The following is a 16372-nucleotide window of genomic DNA, read 5'->3' on the forward strand; positions in this document are numbered from 1 at the left end:
ATAGCAAACTTACAATAGTCACAGCCCCAGCATCATTGAAGGGAGACACAGAATGAGACATCTGCCCTTTTAAATACACGTGCAATCTGACCTAACCTGAGCTGTGGTCACCTGGCCCTGCCTGTTGGGCTAAATTAACAAGCTGCCAAACTGGCTGCAGGAGCTGGGTTCCCTCAGGGGCTGGGTACCCTCAGGGGCTGGGCTCCCTCAGGAGCTGGGTACCCTCAGGGGCTGGGCTCCTGCCTGGGAACCGTCACCCCAGCTTTGATCTCTTCTCTTGCCTGATGCTGCCATCAGACTCCCTCTGGAACAGGCCAAGTCTCATAGCCCACACACTTATTGCCAATTTCTTTGCCCAGTTGAACTCTACAGTGGGCTGGTTTGACCATGCAGTATCCCTGCCCTAAAGAGCTGCTGCTGCTGCTGCTAAGTTGCTTCAGTAGTGTCCAACTCTGTGCGACCCCATAGACGGCAGCCCACCAGGCTCCCCCGTCCCTGGGATTCTCCAGGCAGGAACACTGGAGTGGGTTGCCATTTCGTTCTCCAATGCGTGAAAGTGAAAAGTGAAAGTGAAGTCGCCCAGTTGTGTCCAACTCTTAGCGACCCCATGGACTGCAGCCTTCCAGGCTCCTCCATCCATGGGATTTTCCAGGCAAAATTACTGGAGTGGGTTGCCATTGCCTTCTCCGCCCTAAAGAGAACCACTCCTTTTTATGGGAACCCATCCCATCCATCCCAAAGGGTACTCTTTCTGCCCCCTTCTGATGCCTATGTCAGAAGCTTTTTCTATCTCCTTTATACTTTAATAAAACTTTATTACACAAAAGCTCTGAGCAATCAAGCCTCATCTCTGGCCCCGGATTGAATTCTTCTCCTCCGGGGGCCAAGAATCCCGGTGTCTTCGCGTGATTCAACAACAACCTTTCATCTTGGGGGCTCATCCGGGATCCTTCAGGACAAGGTAAGGATGCTTGGAGCTTTAGTTCTTTGTTCCCTTAGCGAACACGTTTTCTGCTGTGCTTTACTAACTCTACGGTGTGCTTGTATGAATGAATGGCATGCCCTGTGTGAAGCAAGTAAGGAGCCCTGCTCTGCGGTTCCACGGTTATCTCATACGGCTTATGGCAGAAACCTGTCGGGGCGTTATACCAACCTGCCAATGCCAAGAGGCACCCAATGTCTCCTTCGGGAACCGACCAGAAATGGGCAAAACGTGTGGACCGAACTCTCCTTTCTCAGTCAAACTTTTCCGTCTCTTTGACCATTTCATAACTCCTTGGGAATTAGAAGTACTAACCTAATCTATCGGAGAAGGCTATGGCACCCCACTCCAGTGTTATTGCCTGGAGAATCCCAGGGACGGAGGAGCCTGGTGGGAGGCTGTCTATGGGGTCGCACAGGAGTCAGACACAACTGAAGTGACTTAGCATCCCATCCATTGGATGGATGTGTCTTATCCTTCTCAGAGAACTGCTCACATAATCCAGGCCTAACCAGTAAAAGTGCCTCATTCTCCTCTTCACAGTGATTGATTCAGGTAGAGGAACATGACCCAAATGGAAACATTAAAATCTTCCCTGTGACTTTTGCCAGAACCATACCAAACGAAACAAAACAACAGCAACCTCTCCTCACCAACACATTCTAATTCTGGGGTTGCTAGCTATACGTCACTGGTTCTCCAAGTGTGACCTGCAGTTCTCTAGGGATCCCCAAGGTCTTTTCAAGGAATCTATGAGATCAAAACTGTTTTTGTAATGATACTGAGATTTCACGTGCCTTTTTTGGTATGTTGACATTTGCACTATCAGTGCAAAAGCAATAGTGGGGTGAATTACTGCCACCTTGGAATGAATCGAGGCAGTGACTCCAAATTGAATGCATTCTTCATTGCCACACACTTGCAGGAAAATAAAGGTCAGTTTCACTTAAGAAATGTCATGATGAAGCAGTAACAAATATCAATTTTATTCAACCTCAACCCTTGGGTACACATCTTTATAACATTGTGAGGATGTCTTGTGATGAAATGAAAGGTATCTATAAACCATGTGGTAATTGGGCTTTCTAGGTGGCAAAATGGTAAAGAATCTGCCTGCCAATGTAGGAGATGCAGCAGAAATGGGTTTGATCCCTGGGTCAGGAAGATCTCCTGGAGTAGGAAATGGCCGCCCACTCCAGTGTTCTTGCCTGGAAAATTCCATTGACAGTGGAGCCTGGCAGGCTACAGTCCATGGGGTCTCACAGAGTTGCACACAACTGAGCACAGCACAGCAGCATCATAAAACATGTGGTGGCTGTAAAAATGTGCCACTCAGATCAGCTTGGGGAGGGAGCATCTGCTGTCCTTTGGCCCTACCTCCACGCTGTGTCAACGCCTTGCTTCTCTCCGTCTGCCGATGGTTGATCATGAGGGGAGTACTAATGCAGGTTCATTCTTGAGAAACGTGGGACTCCTATCCTGGGTGATTTTGGCTTGAGGACTCCCCACTGGCCTGGCTGAACTTTTGTTGAACTACACTGCAGTCCAAGATTTATTTGACTTGATCCTTTTTCCTTTCCTTCCTCTTCCCCTGTGGTTAGACTAGCATCGTGGTCAAAGGATCTCCTTACTTCTCCAACTCCCTCCCCATTTTCCTTCACAGGTGTTTTCCTTGGCTATGCACATTTCATCTGGCCTTGAAATCTGTTTCTGGAAGGTGCGTGAAACACTTCTATTGTACGTAAAGTACTTTCAACTGTGTAACAAAATACTGTGATTGTCTCAAGAAAAATACTCATGTGATTGTTTGAGCCATGAGCTGAGCCAGCTACTTTTTTCATGGATTTCCATCTTGCCTGAAAAGAATGACTGGCAAACCACGGTTATTCAGACTTGGTATTTGGCAGACATTTCCATATAAATGAAAGGAGTGAGCTTGCCATTTCAAGGAAAACAAATGATGGTTTTGTTGTTGATGATGATAACATTTGAATTTTAAAGCAAAAATTGGGAGTTTTGGAAAGTCATATTCTCTACTGTGAGCTTATTAGCTCCCAATGTTTCAAGGCTCCTAATGTGATTGGTGGTGATATTAAAGAATGTGATTTGGGGATGTTGTGTAAGGAGATAGGTCAATATTGGAAGATCTGCAAAACTCAGTTGAACCAATACTTTTCCAATGACCAATCCATGATGTAAAAACATGAATGAGTAAAAGATCCATTCAAAACACAGGATAGACCAATGGATTTTAATGTAACAGAGTGGGAAAAGTTCATTGACCTGGTTTTATTTTATTTTTTAAAGATTTTTTTTGTTTTTGATGCGGACCATTTTTTAAAGTCTATTGAATTTGTTACAATATTTCTTGTTTTATGTTTTGGTTTTTGGGCTGTAAGGCACATGGGCTCTTAGTTCCCTGACCAGGGGTCGAACCCACACCCCCTACATTGGAAGATGAAGTATTAACCACTAGACTGCCAGGGAAGTCCCCACAGATATGGTTTTAGGTTTCACATTGCAATGACCTTTAATGAAACTATCATTTTTGTATTGATATATTATCATCACAGATGTTTCAGACCACATGGACAAGCCACTCCTCTCAATTTGGTGTGTATCCTTTCAAGTAATGTACTGTGTACACATAGAAATATATAGTTTGGGGCTGGGGGCAAAGATGGGAGAGAGAGACATCTATCATAGAACACTCATCTTCTTTTGAATTTTGAACTGTTTGAATGGTTCAAATATAAACACAAATACAAAGGGAAGCTTCAGGCAGAAGGAAAGTGGTCCCAGATGGAATCTTGGATATTCAGGAAGGAAAGAAGGACAGTAGAAAGGGAAATATGGATAAATGCAAATGAATCTTGGTTGTATAAAACCATACAACTAATGTTTAAGATACAGAGAGAAAATTAAAATATAGGACACAAAAGAGTCAGGAAGAGGGTAAACGGAGTTAGAATGTTCTAAGGTCCTTGCATTGTCCGGGAAATGAGTGAAATGTGCTGTGTTGGAAACACTAATTTAAGGATGTCTGTTCTTGCCTGGAGAATCCCAGGGACGGGGGAGCCTGGTGGGCTGCCGTCTATGGGGTCGCACAGAGTCGGATACGACTGAATCGACTTAGCAGCAGCAGCAGCAGCAGCTCTAGCTCTAGGCTAACCCTGGAAGAATCGTAAATGGATTGATATAACCAGCCAATAGAGAGGAAAATTACATCATAAACTTGCCTGCGTATGTATTTTTTAAGAAGACACTACCATTTTTAAATTTCAGTGTAGTATCAAAGAAGTATAGCCACAATTATCTGAAAAAAGTTATTAAAATGTTCCTCCCTTTTCTACCTAAGTCTTTGTGAGGCCAGATTTTCTTTAAATACTTCAATGGAAACAATATATTGTAGCAAATTCAATTCAGATAATGGACAGTCAGCTTTCTTCTGTTAACCCTAAGATTAGGGAGATTTACAAAAATGTAAAACAAGGACACTCAGTAAATAATCTTTATTCTGGAAAACATAATTTTCTCAAAGAAATATGTTATTTATGCTAATATGGAGTAGGTTTATTATTGTTATTTTAAATGAAGTAATTATATGTATTAAAATTTTTTTTTTTACTATAGTTAAATATTGGCAGCTATAGTGTACATTAAAAAGACTCTTTAGGTTCTTCAGTTACTTTAAAGAGTTATTAGAACTACTGTTTACTAGGCAGCCAGCTATCCTTTCATCATTATGTGGCAAGAAGCTATCTGAAAAGGAAGCCAAGCAAGACTGAGAAACAAAGTCAGAATCCAGATATACACAAACATTTGGACCAAATCCCAGGTGCCAGCTATTCTCAAGGAGTTATGAAAGGCAATAAATTATTTTCTTTATTTCACTCTGACTGAGTTGGGGTTCTGTCACGGGCAATCAAGGGTGCTGACGACAGCCTCATCTGTCTGAGAAGCTGGCCCAGGGTTCTCTGTCCTTGCTCACTTGCGTGCTTAATCGCTCACTTGCGTCTGACTCTTTGCAACCCCATGGGCTGTAGCCCACCAGTTCCTCTGTCCATGGGATTCTCCAGGCAAGAATATTGGAGTGGGTTGCCATCTCCTCCTCCAGGGGATCTTCCTGACCACAGGAATCGAACCCTTGTCTCCTGCCTCTGCTGCGTTGCAAGCCAGTTCTTAACAAGTGAGCCATTAGGAAAGCCCCTTAAAGTTTTATAAGTACCATCTTGGCTCATGCCTAACCTGGATGCCCTCTGGACATTGTACTTTTTGTTGATTTTAACTGATACATGTTTAATTTTTAAATGCCTACAAAATGTGACATATGGCAACCAGTCTCCTGTAAGTCAACCCATCTTGTATGTAGATGTATATACTTTGTCTCATTGTAGGATTGTTAGAATGTGGGTAGGATCTTTAAAGGCAGGGAACCCTTAGAACGTCTCCCACATTATACTCTTAATCTATCACCATTGACTTTATCATTGGCCTGTATACCTGCCCCCACTTCATTTACCCGGACACTATCGTTGGTTGTCCCAGTACAAACTTTAATGTGCATATGAATCACTCAGGGAGCTTTTAAAATGCAATAGGTCTGAGAAGATAACCTGAGATTGTTCAATTTTAATAAGCTCCCAGGTGATAACCCACACCCCTGGTCTGTGGGTAGCACTTGAAGTACTAAGGCAACAAACACTTATTCTTCTCAAGTTTGACATTCAGAGTTTGTAGTCTTCCCTAGGAAGACTTGGAGAAGGAAATGGCAACCCACTCCAGTGTTCTTGCCTGGAGAATCCCAGGGACAGCGGAGCCAGACGTGACTGAAGTGACTTAGCACCAGTCTTCCCTAGGAGTCCCAAAGATCCAGAACCTACAGTGATTTGTCATTTTATTAATCCATGAACTTTAATTGGGCAAGTGTTGAAACTGACAAATAGTGTAAGCCGCTTAGCCAGTGACAACCTAGTTAACCTACCAACCATGTTTTACAAAACCAAAGTAATGTGTATATTTAATGTACACAAAAATCAAATGGCCCTAAAAGGCTTATTAAAGAAATGGCAGTTCCCTGTGTTGCCTGCTCACCCTTCCACAACCTACAACCAGCTCCTAATCACTCCCCACTGTTTCAGCTATTTCTTCTGATATTTTCCTCCATGTTTCTAAACATATGCCTAAAATGCATTCACTCCTGTTGAATGAGTTTTACACACCCCCCACTGACTTCTTGGTGTGGTAGAGGAGAATTGTAGCTTGCTTACGCTACCCCTTTCCTACCTCCCTTTCTCGCATTCTAAATTGGTATTTGTGTTTTTATTATTATAGCTAAATAGATACGAATCACTCATGTGTCAAGTAGCAAGCTGTGATCACATTGTCTTTTTTACACTTTATTTTTTACCTAATAATTACCTCTTTTTGTTGTTGTCGTTGTTATTAGTTTCCTTTGAACCCAGTTCTGTAAATAGAATTATCTACATACTCAGTAATCTTTTGGTTCCTTTCTTTTCTTATTGCCTGGATCTTCTCTGTAGGACCGCCCCCTACTTCTTCCTGTCAGTTTCAGTTGGAACCCGTTATCCTCAGACTTACCATGTAGCTGTCATCCTTAGACTTTCACTGCCATCCCTGTAGATTCTCTTTGCATCTCTTCTGAGTGGCATCTCTTATTTCCTGGAGCCCATGCCTTTCTCTTTCTTTGTTTATTAACTTTTGTTTTCAGTAGAGCACGTATTCAAATAATTCCTGAAAATCATGGGTAATAGTAGTTCAGAGACTTTTCAACTCTTGAAATGTCTTTATTCTACTCTCAGTATTGATCTGGAATCTGGCTAGGTAGAGATGTCTGGGTGAAAAACCATATTCATTATTCATTTGGAATATTGAAAGCATTGCTGCATTATCTTCTAGTTCCCAGTGTTGCTTTTTGTTGGGGTTGGGGGGGGGCTGGAATAGTGTCATATTTCATTCATTTATTTTTTTAACTTTTTATTTTGTATTGGTGTATAGCTGATTAACAATACTGTGATAGTTTCAGGTGAACAGAGAAGAAACTCAGCCATACATGTATGAGCCACACATACATACATGTATCCATTCTCCAAACTCGCCTCCATCCAGGCTGCCATATAGCATTGAGCAGAGTTCCATGTGCTATACAGTAGGTCCTTGTTGGTTATCTGTTTTAAACCCATACAATTTTAATACTTGTTCCTTTGTTACCTGATTTTTTCTCCCCCTCTGGAAGCTTTGAGGGTCTTCTTTATATCCTCAGAGTTTTAAGTGTCACTGTATTGTACCTTGGTATGTGTGTGTGTTTTTAAATTCATTCTGCTGATTTATTTCTACCCAGACACTCACAGGAATGCTGTGCTTCGACCTTCCCTCAGGCTCTCTTTACAGCTCCATCTGTTTTCCCAGCTGCTGAGCGCTGTCTCTGGCCTGTTCTATGAGAAAGAGCCAAGTGGCAGATAGCTGAGTGATAGCTATATGAAACCAGTCTTACCCATGCCTTGCCCTGTAGTTACAGAGATCAGGTCCATTGTCACAGAACTCCAGGGCACCGTAACTGGTAGTCTGTGTGAGTGGTCGCACTGAAGCTGTTCGGTGTACAACCTACATGGCCAAACCCAGCAGTCCTAAGAGCCATGCTTTCCAAACTATGCTCCATTTGACTGGTGCCACAATATGCAATTCACCAGAAAGATGCCATACTTAAATAAGATTGGGAAGGCTGCATTCTATATATCTCTCTCTTGGAGATTCTCAATGGAAATCTGCATACCAAAGGTTCTGAGTCCTCCAATAAAGTAATCTGGTGGAGTTGACTTAATTCCTTCTTTCCTGAACAGTTTGGCATTGTTTCATTTTAATTCAATTCAATCATTTCAATTCAAAGGATGCTTAGTGATATGCCACAAAATACCAGACTTAAGCAAATGCCATTGAATAATACTGTAAACTCCATTAGAGCAGAAACTATGTCAAGTCTTATTTCCTGCACTATGTCAGGGTCTAATACAGTGCCAGGCACATAGTAGACCCTAAAAAAATTATTTGTTGAATAAATCAACAAGTCAGTGAATGACCGATGCTTTCACAAGTCCCTGATCTCCTTGGTACTCTCTATATGGACAAAAAGTCAGGTCCTGTTAGTGCATTATTGATGCTGTTTTGCTAGCCCTGAATTTGGGGCTGTGGTCAATTGTCTTTTTCAAATGATACATTTTTCAGGATACAAGCAGATGTTAGGCATCTAAATGTGTTCCCTCTGTGAACAGGGCTGGGTGAACACAACTGTTTCCCATTAGCCCAGCCACACTGAGGCCTCCCTTCTCTCTGTGGTTTGGGCTGGAGAAGCAGCACAAGCAAGCCCATCCCAGCGGTTTTGTGTGTGGTTGGCAAGGAACTAATGCCAGCCTTAGAAAAGGAAGGGCCTGTGGCCGCCCTGACTTCACTCCGCGATGCTGGGGCCCTTTGGCAATAACGAAACTTCTGGAACCCCTTTCTGGGGAGTTGCCAGGCTCAGCCTGTGAGTTCTTTGAGAAAGAAAGGAGTGAAAGTGTCTCAGAAACCCTGGGGTTTAGAAAATGTAGGATTTGGAGCCTAAAGTAAGAGAGAGAATGAAAACAGCCTCCTCTGTCTTACTCTCAAGTGCAGGAGTTAAACTACAGCCTGAAGCCAGACCTACCCCACTGCCTCTTTCTGTATTGCCTATGAGCTGACCATCACTGAAAACAAAGTGAAAACAGTACTATTTTATGACCTGTGAAAATGATATGAAATTCAACTTTCATTCTCAAAGATGAAATACATACTATCTCATTACGTATTATCTTTAGCAGATGAATATTTGCAATAGCTTTTGAAGAAGGAGGACATTAACTCTGAACCCCAAATAAGTGCCATGTTATTCCTCAAAAAAAGAATTTTATTCTTCACATTGGGGGCCCTGTATTATTTTTTTAAAAGCTGTATTATTATTATTATATTTTGAACTTCATCAACAAAAATGTCATGGAAATTTAATTTTTCTTTTGCTTTTTAAGAGATGGATAATAGTCTTGAGTTTGCCTCTTGCCTGCAAAAGTCTAAACTATTCACTCTCTAACCCTTTGCAGAAAAAGTTTTCTGATGGCTGCTCAAGTGGATTATCTGCTCTGTCAGGCTGATTTAAAACTGTTACATGTGGCGGGGGAGAAGGGAGTTTACATTGATTCATCCAGTTTTCATTCAGTCAACAAGTTCTCCTGGGGCCTTCTATGTACCAGGTCCTGAATGTACAGAATTGGTGTTCAAAGCCATCTTGATTCCTGCTCTCAAGGAACTGACAATCCAGAGTCGAGTCACTGGAAATTCACCAGCCCCAGTGTGCCTGTCTATAGGATGATAAGTCAAAGTGACAACAACTCTGGAGTGTTAAATGTGTCAGCTTGTCAGTGGGCCACCTTGGCCAGGGCATGCCTGCCCAGAAGAGCTCTGAGAAGCTCCGGAAGGGTGTGTGAGGAAGGCAGGGTCGGCTGAGCACCCTGAGACCAGCAGGGGAGAAGCCAAGTCAGGAAAGGCAACCAGGATAACGCTGCTGTGTCCTATTGGTTCAGGCAAGAGGCCAGAGAGTTTAGCCAAAAGCAGCAACAGCAGATGAAAAACAAGGAGGTGACCCACGTCCGGAGCAAAGTTGCCTGTGCTGAGAGCTCTTTCCTCCACAGAGCGTGGCTAAGCCGGGTGCCTCAGCCTCTGTCGACTCATGGTTCCTGAAGAAAGAGAAGACATAGGGATTGTCCTCTTGGGAGGCTGAGCAATGCAGACTCGCTCCTTCCTTTAGGTCCAGAATTTCTTTCTTCTTATGGCTGCGGAGGCCTCTTTGGATCCACGAGTCCACACACTTGCACAAGATTCTACCAAATCACCTTCCTCCCAAAGTTGTGCAGATTTGCACTGTACTCACAGTGGATGAGAGTATTCACTCTTACAGATCCTTGCTATGTGTAAGGGTTCTATTCATTTTTTTTTTTATGTGCATTTTTGGACAGCAGTGAAGTTGAACATCTTTTTATGTTTATTGGCCATCTACCTTTCTTCAGTAAATTCTTTGCTTATATTTTTTGCCCATTTTTCTGTTTGGATGTCTTATTTGGAAGAACTCTTTGTCCATTAAGCATGGACATCCATTGATGGGAAGAAAAACACTTTATTTTGAAGCACATACGGGCAGGGTTAGGGCCCTTGGAACAGGTACTAAGGAGCCAAAAGTCTTTGTTTGACATTAGGGATGTTAATCTTCTGTCTGTTAACAGCTGCAAATATTTTATTCAAATCTGCTATTTGTTTTTAAACTTTATGCTGACTTTCCTCTTGTAGGAGTTTTAAATGTTTCAGTATTCACACCTGTTAGTTTTTTTTTCTGGCCTCTGGGTTTCCTGTCTTGCTTAAGAAGTTTTCCCCGTCCTCATGTTACATAATTAGTCTACTCTGTTTTCTTATAATGCTATTATGGCTTTATTCATTACGTTTGTATCTTTAATATTTCAGGAATTTCTGTTTAGAGTAGATGAAGAATTTTCTGTTCCCAGCATAGATGCTATGTTTCTGAGATTGTTCCTCTCAGCACTCTGAATGCATTGTAGTGGTTTAGTTGCTAAGTTGTGCTCAACTCTTGTGACCCCATGGGCTGTAGCTTGCCAGGATCCTCTGTCCATGGGATTCTCCAGGCAAGAATACTGGAGTGGGTTGCCATTTCCTTCTCCAGGGGATCTTCCTAACCCAGGAATTGAACCTAGGTCTCCTGAATTGCAGGCAGATTCTTTACCAATTGAGCTACAAGGGAAGCCCTGAATGCATTAAGGGGTCCATACTTTTTTGAGTAAAAAAGTCCTGGGTACAGTATGATCCTATTCATGTACTCATTTATATGAACAATTCTACAGCTTGTTAATGCTGGTTATTAATACAAATATTAATATTGGTTATTTTTGTGTGATAGGGTTGAAGAGGCTTTTAATTTTTCTCTCTTCTCATCTGTATTTTTTTGTTTTGCTACATGAACAATTATTATTTGTGCACCAAAATGTATTTAAAGAAAGAAGTATCAGGAAGAGTGCTGTTAAGCCAACACTTCACATTGATCCAGGCCTGATCCTTGAAAAGCCCTGAGTCTATAAGCTTCTTGAGGGACAGCCCCATGTTCCTTGGGTGCCCGTCCTTCCCACGCAGCTATTGTGGAGCCTGACCAGCAGCAGATGGTGCAGCTCAATTGATTACATTTTTCTGTGAGCCCACAGTGTCATACAGATGTGAAGACAATAGGCTGGCTCATTGAAAAGGATGCTTCATCTGGACAGAAACTTTATTTCCTCGTTCCTCCCTGTCTACTTCCACAGTAGGCTTGCCACATATCTTGGGAAAAGTCCACCCTCTAGACAATAGCCAAGGCAAAATAGATTTATTGACTTTGCCAAAAAGTTCATTCCAGTTTTTGCACAAGATGGTACAAAAACACCAATGAAATTTTTGGCCAACCCAACACATTCCAGGCCAACTCATCAACAAGTATGATAATTAGGATCATTCCTAGACAGCCAGCCTTCAAGGGATTCAAAACCAAGGGATTACCCCTCACGGTCCCCTTGGTTGGGCAGTGTCTAATTGTTCAGGATATTGGAAAATTTCCTCTTTAAGCACCCAAGCATTATTTATTTAAAGCATTTGCAAGGAAATTTTTTCTAAAATAATATTCTATAAAGCCCTGCCTTGCTAACAGTAGAAATACAGTACAGTCATTTGAAATTTCCTTGAAAAGTCCTTGAAGGGTCAGTTATCACAATAGGCTCCTAGGCGCGACGGACTTCAGAGCTACGGACATGTGTAAACATGTTTGCTTTAGTGCTATTGATACATGGGTTGTGTTGCTTTTAAAGGTCTTGTTTCTGCTCAACAGCTTTTTTCTCCTTCTTTGCCTTCTTGGTTGCCTTTTGTGTTCCGTCAGTTCCTAGGATGATGACGTCAGTCGTCAGGTCCTATGTTTAGCAGACCCAGCTCCCTGCTAATCAATCGTTTGTCATTTGTGGTCAGCCAGGAAGTCAGAAAACCAAGCATATTCTTATTATGAGAAAACATAGGTTTCAAGAGAAGAGCTAAAGTAAGCTTTTCTCGGAGTAAAGAATATGAGGTAGGCTGACAGATGGATTAACTTCTTCTGATTTTTCCGAAGCCTTTAGGATTTTCTTCCTGGTATTCACGTTGATGACAGCACTAGTCCCACTTTACAGATGAGGAGACAAATGCCACAGAGACAAGGTGACTTGGTCAAGGTCACAGTGGTAGCTGAGTGGCAGAACAAGCACTGAAACCAGAATGTTTTCCTCAGCTCCATGGCCCTGTCAGGCCCAGCTCTGGACGCGCTCTCCTTGATAAGCCAAGTGGCAGGAGCTCGGCGGGGGCGGAATTCATCATTGTGTCTTCTGTGTTTTCCACCAGTAGGTTGGGCCAGCTGCAGACCCTTGCTTCTCTGGGAGGCTTAACCAAACCTATGATCTACCTGGATCCCTTCTGCTATCGACGTGGGCCCCTTCATCATTAGAAATGAGAGCCTGGCAAACAGCTGTGTTTACATCTTGAGGGCTAGTTGAGCACTGCTGGGTCCTGCCCGGGATCGTTCCACCTTATCGTCTGTAGATAGCGATGTGCTGAAGGCTGCACAGTACTGACCCAGATTGCAATCAGCTGCAAAACATGTAGTCCTGAGTGCGTGTACACGTACACACACACGCTTCTCAGGCAACTTTAGCCAATTGCAACTCTGACACATTCTTTCCTCCACAGGCCAACTGCTTCCCAGGAGGTTGTGAGCTGAGCCAAAGCAAACTGGCAGGACAGCAAAGGTCCCAGGACGCTTTGTCTGTGGAGCCAAGACCATTCCCTGGAGCTGGGTGCCTGCCTCCTGCCCCACAGACCTCATTCTCACGTCTTTCAGTCAGGGAGGGGGCTCGGTGAGATGCCACAGAGGAGAGAGAGCGGCATGGGGTCGTGCAACATGCAAGAACAGGACCAAGGGGCAGCTTTGGGCCCCTGCACATTGTATGCAAATCCTGAACTTTTGGGTTGGCCAAAATATTCCTTCAGGTTTCTCCATAAGATAGTATGGAAAAATCCAAATGAACTTTTTGGCCAACCCAATACTTTGTGAAGGAAAGAAAGCCCTTGTGAAAAATGGTGGAACCTGAGTCTTTCTGTTTAGAAATTCCACAGTCTGGTGTTCCAGGTGGTAGAGGACTAACTCTCCAGTCATCATGACCCTGATCCGCTCCCCGCCCTAGTCAACAGCCTCTAACAGCTTCCAACAGCCTGGCCCCATAAAGTGCAAACTATCATTCAGGACCCTTCATGGACTGGCCGCAGCTTTATCTCCCTCCCAGCCTAGAATCACCCTCTTTCTGCTCTCCACCTTCATCGTCTTTTATCTGCACCCTCCTAGCATACTTATCACTTTCCACGCATATTATACTTGTTTTTATGGGTCTTATCACTCCTACTGGTCTAGTCTATGAACCCCTTAAGGGCAGGGCCTATGCTTATCTTTGTACCCTGAGTTCTTAAAACGGTACAGGATGTTGTGGGGTGCTCAGTAAAAATTGTTGAATTAAACCAAAAACCCTCCCCAATGGCTGAGCTCAGCTTGAGAGACACAGCAATGCTTCAAATTTCCCAGTGTCCCATGAGCAGGAAGGACACCTCCAGGCTAGCTTGGTGGAGAGCATTTTAGACAGAAATCTCAAGGCCCAATCCTTCCCTTGCATTTAACTTCTAAAATTTAACAATTTTATTTTCATTAATTTTGGCAATGCCACTGGGCATGTGGGATCTTAGTTCCCCAACCAGGGATCGAACCCAAGCCTTGTGCATTGGAAGTCTTAACTGCTGGACCACCAGAGAAGTCCCTCCCTTGCATTTTAGAGATCCAAGTACTGGGCTAGGGATGGTGGATAGTTTTCATTTCGTTTATAGCTGAGAGAGCTGAGGTTCAGCCAGCAGAAGCCAATTTCTCAAAGTGAGACAGCTAGAGGGAGGCAGAGTTGGGATTTACACCTGGGTCTGCCCGACTCCAAAATCTATTTCTGTTGTGAAAAGGGCCCCAGCCTCAGCCTCCCAAACACCCAGATGTCCTGCTGCTTTCCCAGAAATGGGCTCTGGCTGACCAAGGCCAGGGAGGGTGTAAGCACTGAGGCAGGCAGTATGTGGCTCCAGTCCAGCCTGAGCTCTGTGGCTGGAGAAGCTGTTTATGAACTTTGCTTGTCCCAGGCCTGGCAGCCCAGCCACCCCAGATGGGTCTTTTCACAGAAGACCCGACAGGCAGGTACCAGAACATCACACAGAGCCTTTGTCCCGAGGGTGCAGTGTTTCCCAGTGAGAAGTTTGCATTGGCTGTGATGATGGGAACAGGGGAAATAGAGGCCCTGCTGCCTGCAGGGCTCTGCTCCAAGAAGGCAAAGCCTGAGGCTCCCAAGAGGGAGGAGGGAGGAGGGCGGAGGGCAGAGAGGTGCAGAGGGAGCTGGGGCCAACAGGAACCCAAATAGAAACTTACGAGAGAAACAGCCTGGGTGGTATCAGGGATGTGGAGAAGGAACTCCTCAAGGGCTCCAGCTGGATTTTGTGTTGCCAGGCTGCACTGGGTAGTGGGAACAGCTCAGGCTAACCAGTCCTTAGGTTCAAATCCTGCCTCTTACTGTTTGGAAGGCCTTGGACTATTTTTTAAATCTTTCTGAGCCTCAATTTTCTTATCTGCTGTGTGAGGGGATAATAGAAGTATTTTGCTGGCTGTGGTGAGGACTGACATCATGAAGTATGCTCAGGCACACGTGGTAAAGGCTATGAAGTTTTTTAAGCAGTCCCTCAGTTCCCAGGTTTATGATCTAATGAAAGGAATGAGCTGTGGAGAACACCTGGGTAGGGGTGTCGAATGACTGTTGACCGAGAAAAAGAAAACGGAATCACCATGAGTAGACCCACATTTAGAGGAACTCTGCCCCAGAAACAGATGGGCGGGAGCGGGGGGAGAAGACAATCTGTTTCCAGTTAGGGAGCAGCCAACAGAAGAGCTGTAAAGTTTAGAGTTGTTGATTCATGAAGGTTTTAAACTTGGCAGGAGTATGTGTGTGGTGTGTGATGTGTATGTGTGTGGTTTGTGTGCATGGTGTGTGTAGGTGTGTGTGGTGTGTATATGTGTGTAGTGTGTATAGTACATGTACATGGTGTGTATAGGTATCTGGTGTAAATGTGTGTAGTGCATAACGTGAGGAGGGCATGGTGACCCACCCAGTATTCTTGCCTAGAGAATCCCCATGGACAGAGGAGCCTGGCGGGCTACAGTCCATGGGGTTGCAATGAGTCGGACACAACTGAGTGACTAAGCACAGTGTATACAGTATGTGTCCATGGTTTGTATAGGTGTGTGTGGTGTGTATGTATGTGAGGTATGTATGTAATATGTGTATGCTGTGTGTAGTGCATGTGTTACCTCTGCAGTAAAATTTCATCTTCTTACTGAAGACCTTGTCCTTCACCTTTAATAGTGCTTAACAGAGAAGGAAGGAAACATATTTATTATATAAAGGCTTAATCCTTTAGCATATATTTTTGGATTAAGTCTCTGAAAGGGTCCCCAGATAAGGAGGATAAGGCTCAGAGACACCTCCTGTCTAAGGTCAGCCATCAGTGGTGGCAGAGGCCAGCTCTAGACCCCAATCTGCCTGACCACAGTAGGTGTTACCAACTTGACTCCTGAAAGAAGAAACACCCAGATGCAAATCGAGGCAGGGTGTTGTTGTCAGGACTGGTCTTCAGGCAGCTTTCATGTGGTGTGTCACCCAAACACCTATGCTCTGCTCTGGCTTGCAGACCCACAGACTTCCTGCAAGCACTTCAACACTCAGGTTTTATTTTTGTCAGCTCTTCCTCTGCACCATGCTCTCCCCAGTGAAGCCAACTCAGTGAGAGCAGAAATAGCTCAGGGGCTGTTGGGCCCGGCCCCTGTGCTGAGGCAGAAACATCACCCCTGGCCCAGCTCATCAGGTCAGCACGTTCCCGGGACAGCTGGAGTGTTCTTCTGCACGTTCTGCCTGCATCCAGCGTGCCTGGGCTCCCTGGAGACCTCTGGTTTCCTGCAGCTCCTGGAAGCCCCTCCAATCGCCACAGTTCCCCTCCTTGGCACGTTTTCAGCACAGCCAGGCTTCAGCTGCGAGCTCTGAAGCCAACTTGTTGCCGTTTATTCTCCCAGCAACTTCCTGCAGACCCAGAGAGTGACAGGCAGACATCTGCTGGGTCAGACCAGGAAGTGAAACTCCCAGCGGCAGCCTCAGACGGGCTCTCATACAGAAAATCGAAACT

This window comes from Bos javanicus, chromosome 26 (assembly GCF_032452875.1).
Source record: "Bos javanicus breed banteng chromosome 26, ARS-OSU_banteng_1.0, whole genome shotgun sequence".
NCBI lineage: Eukaryota > Metazoa > Chordata > Mammalia > Artiodactyla > Bovidae > Bos > Bos javanicus.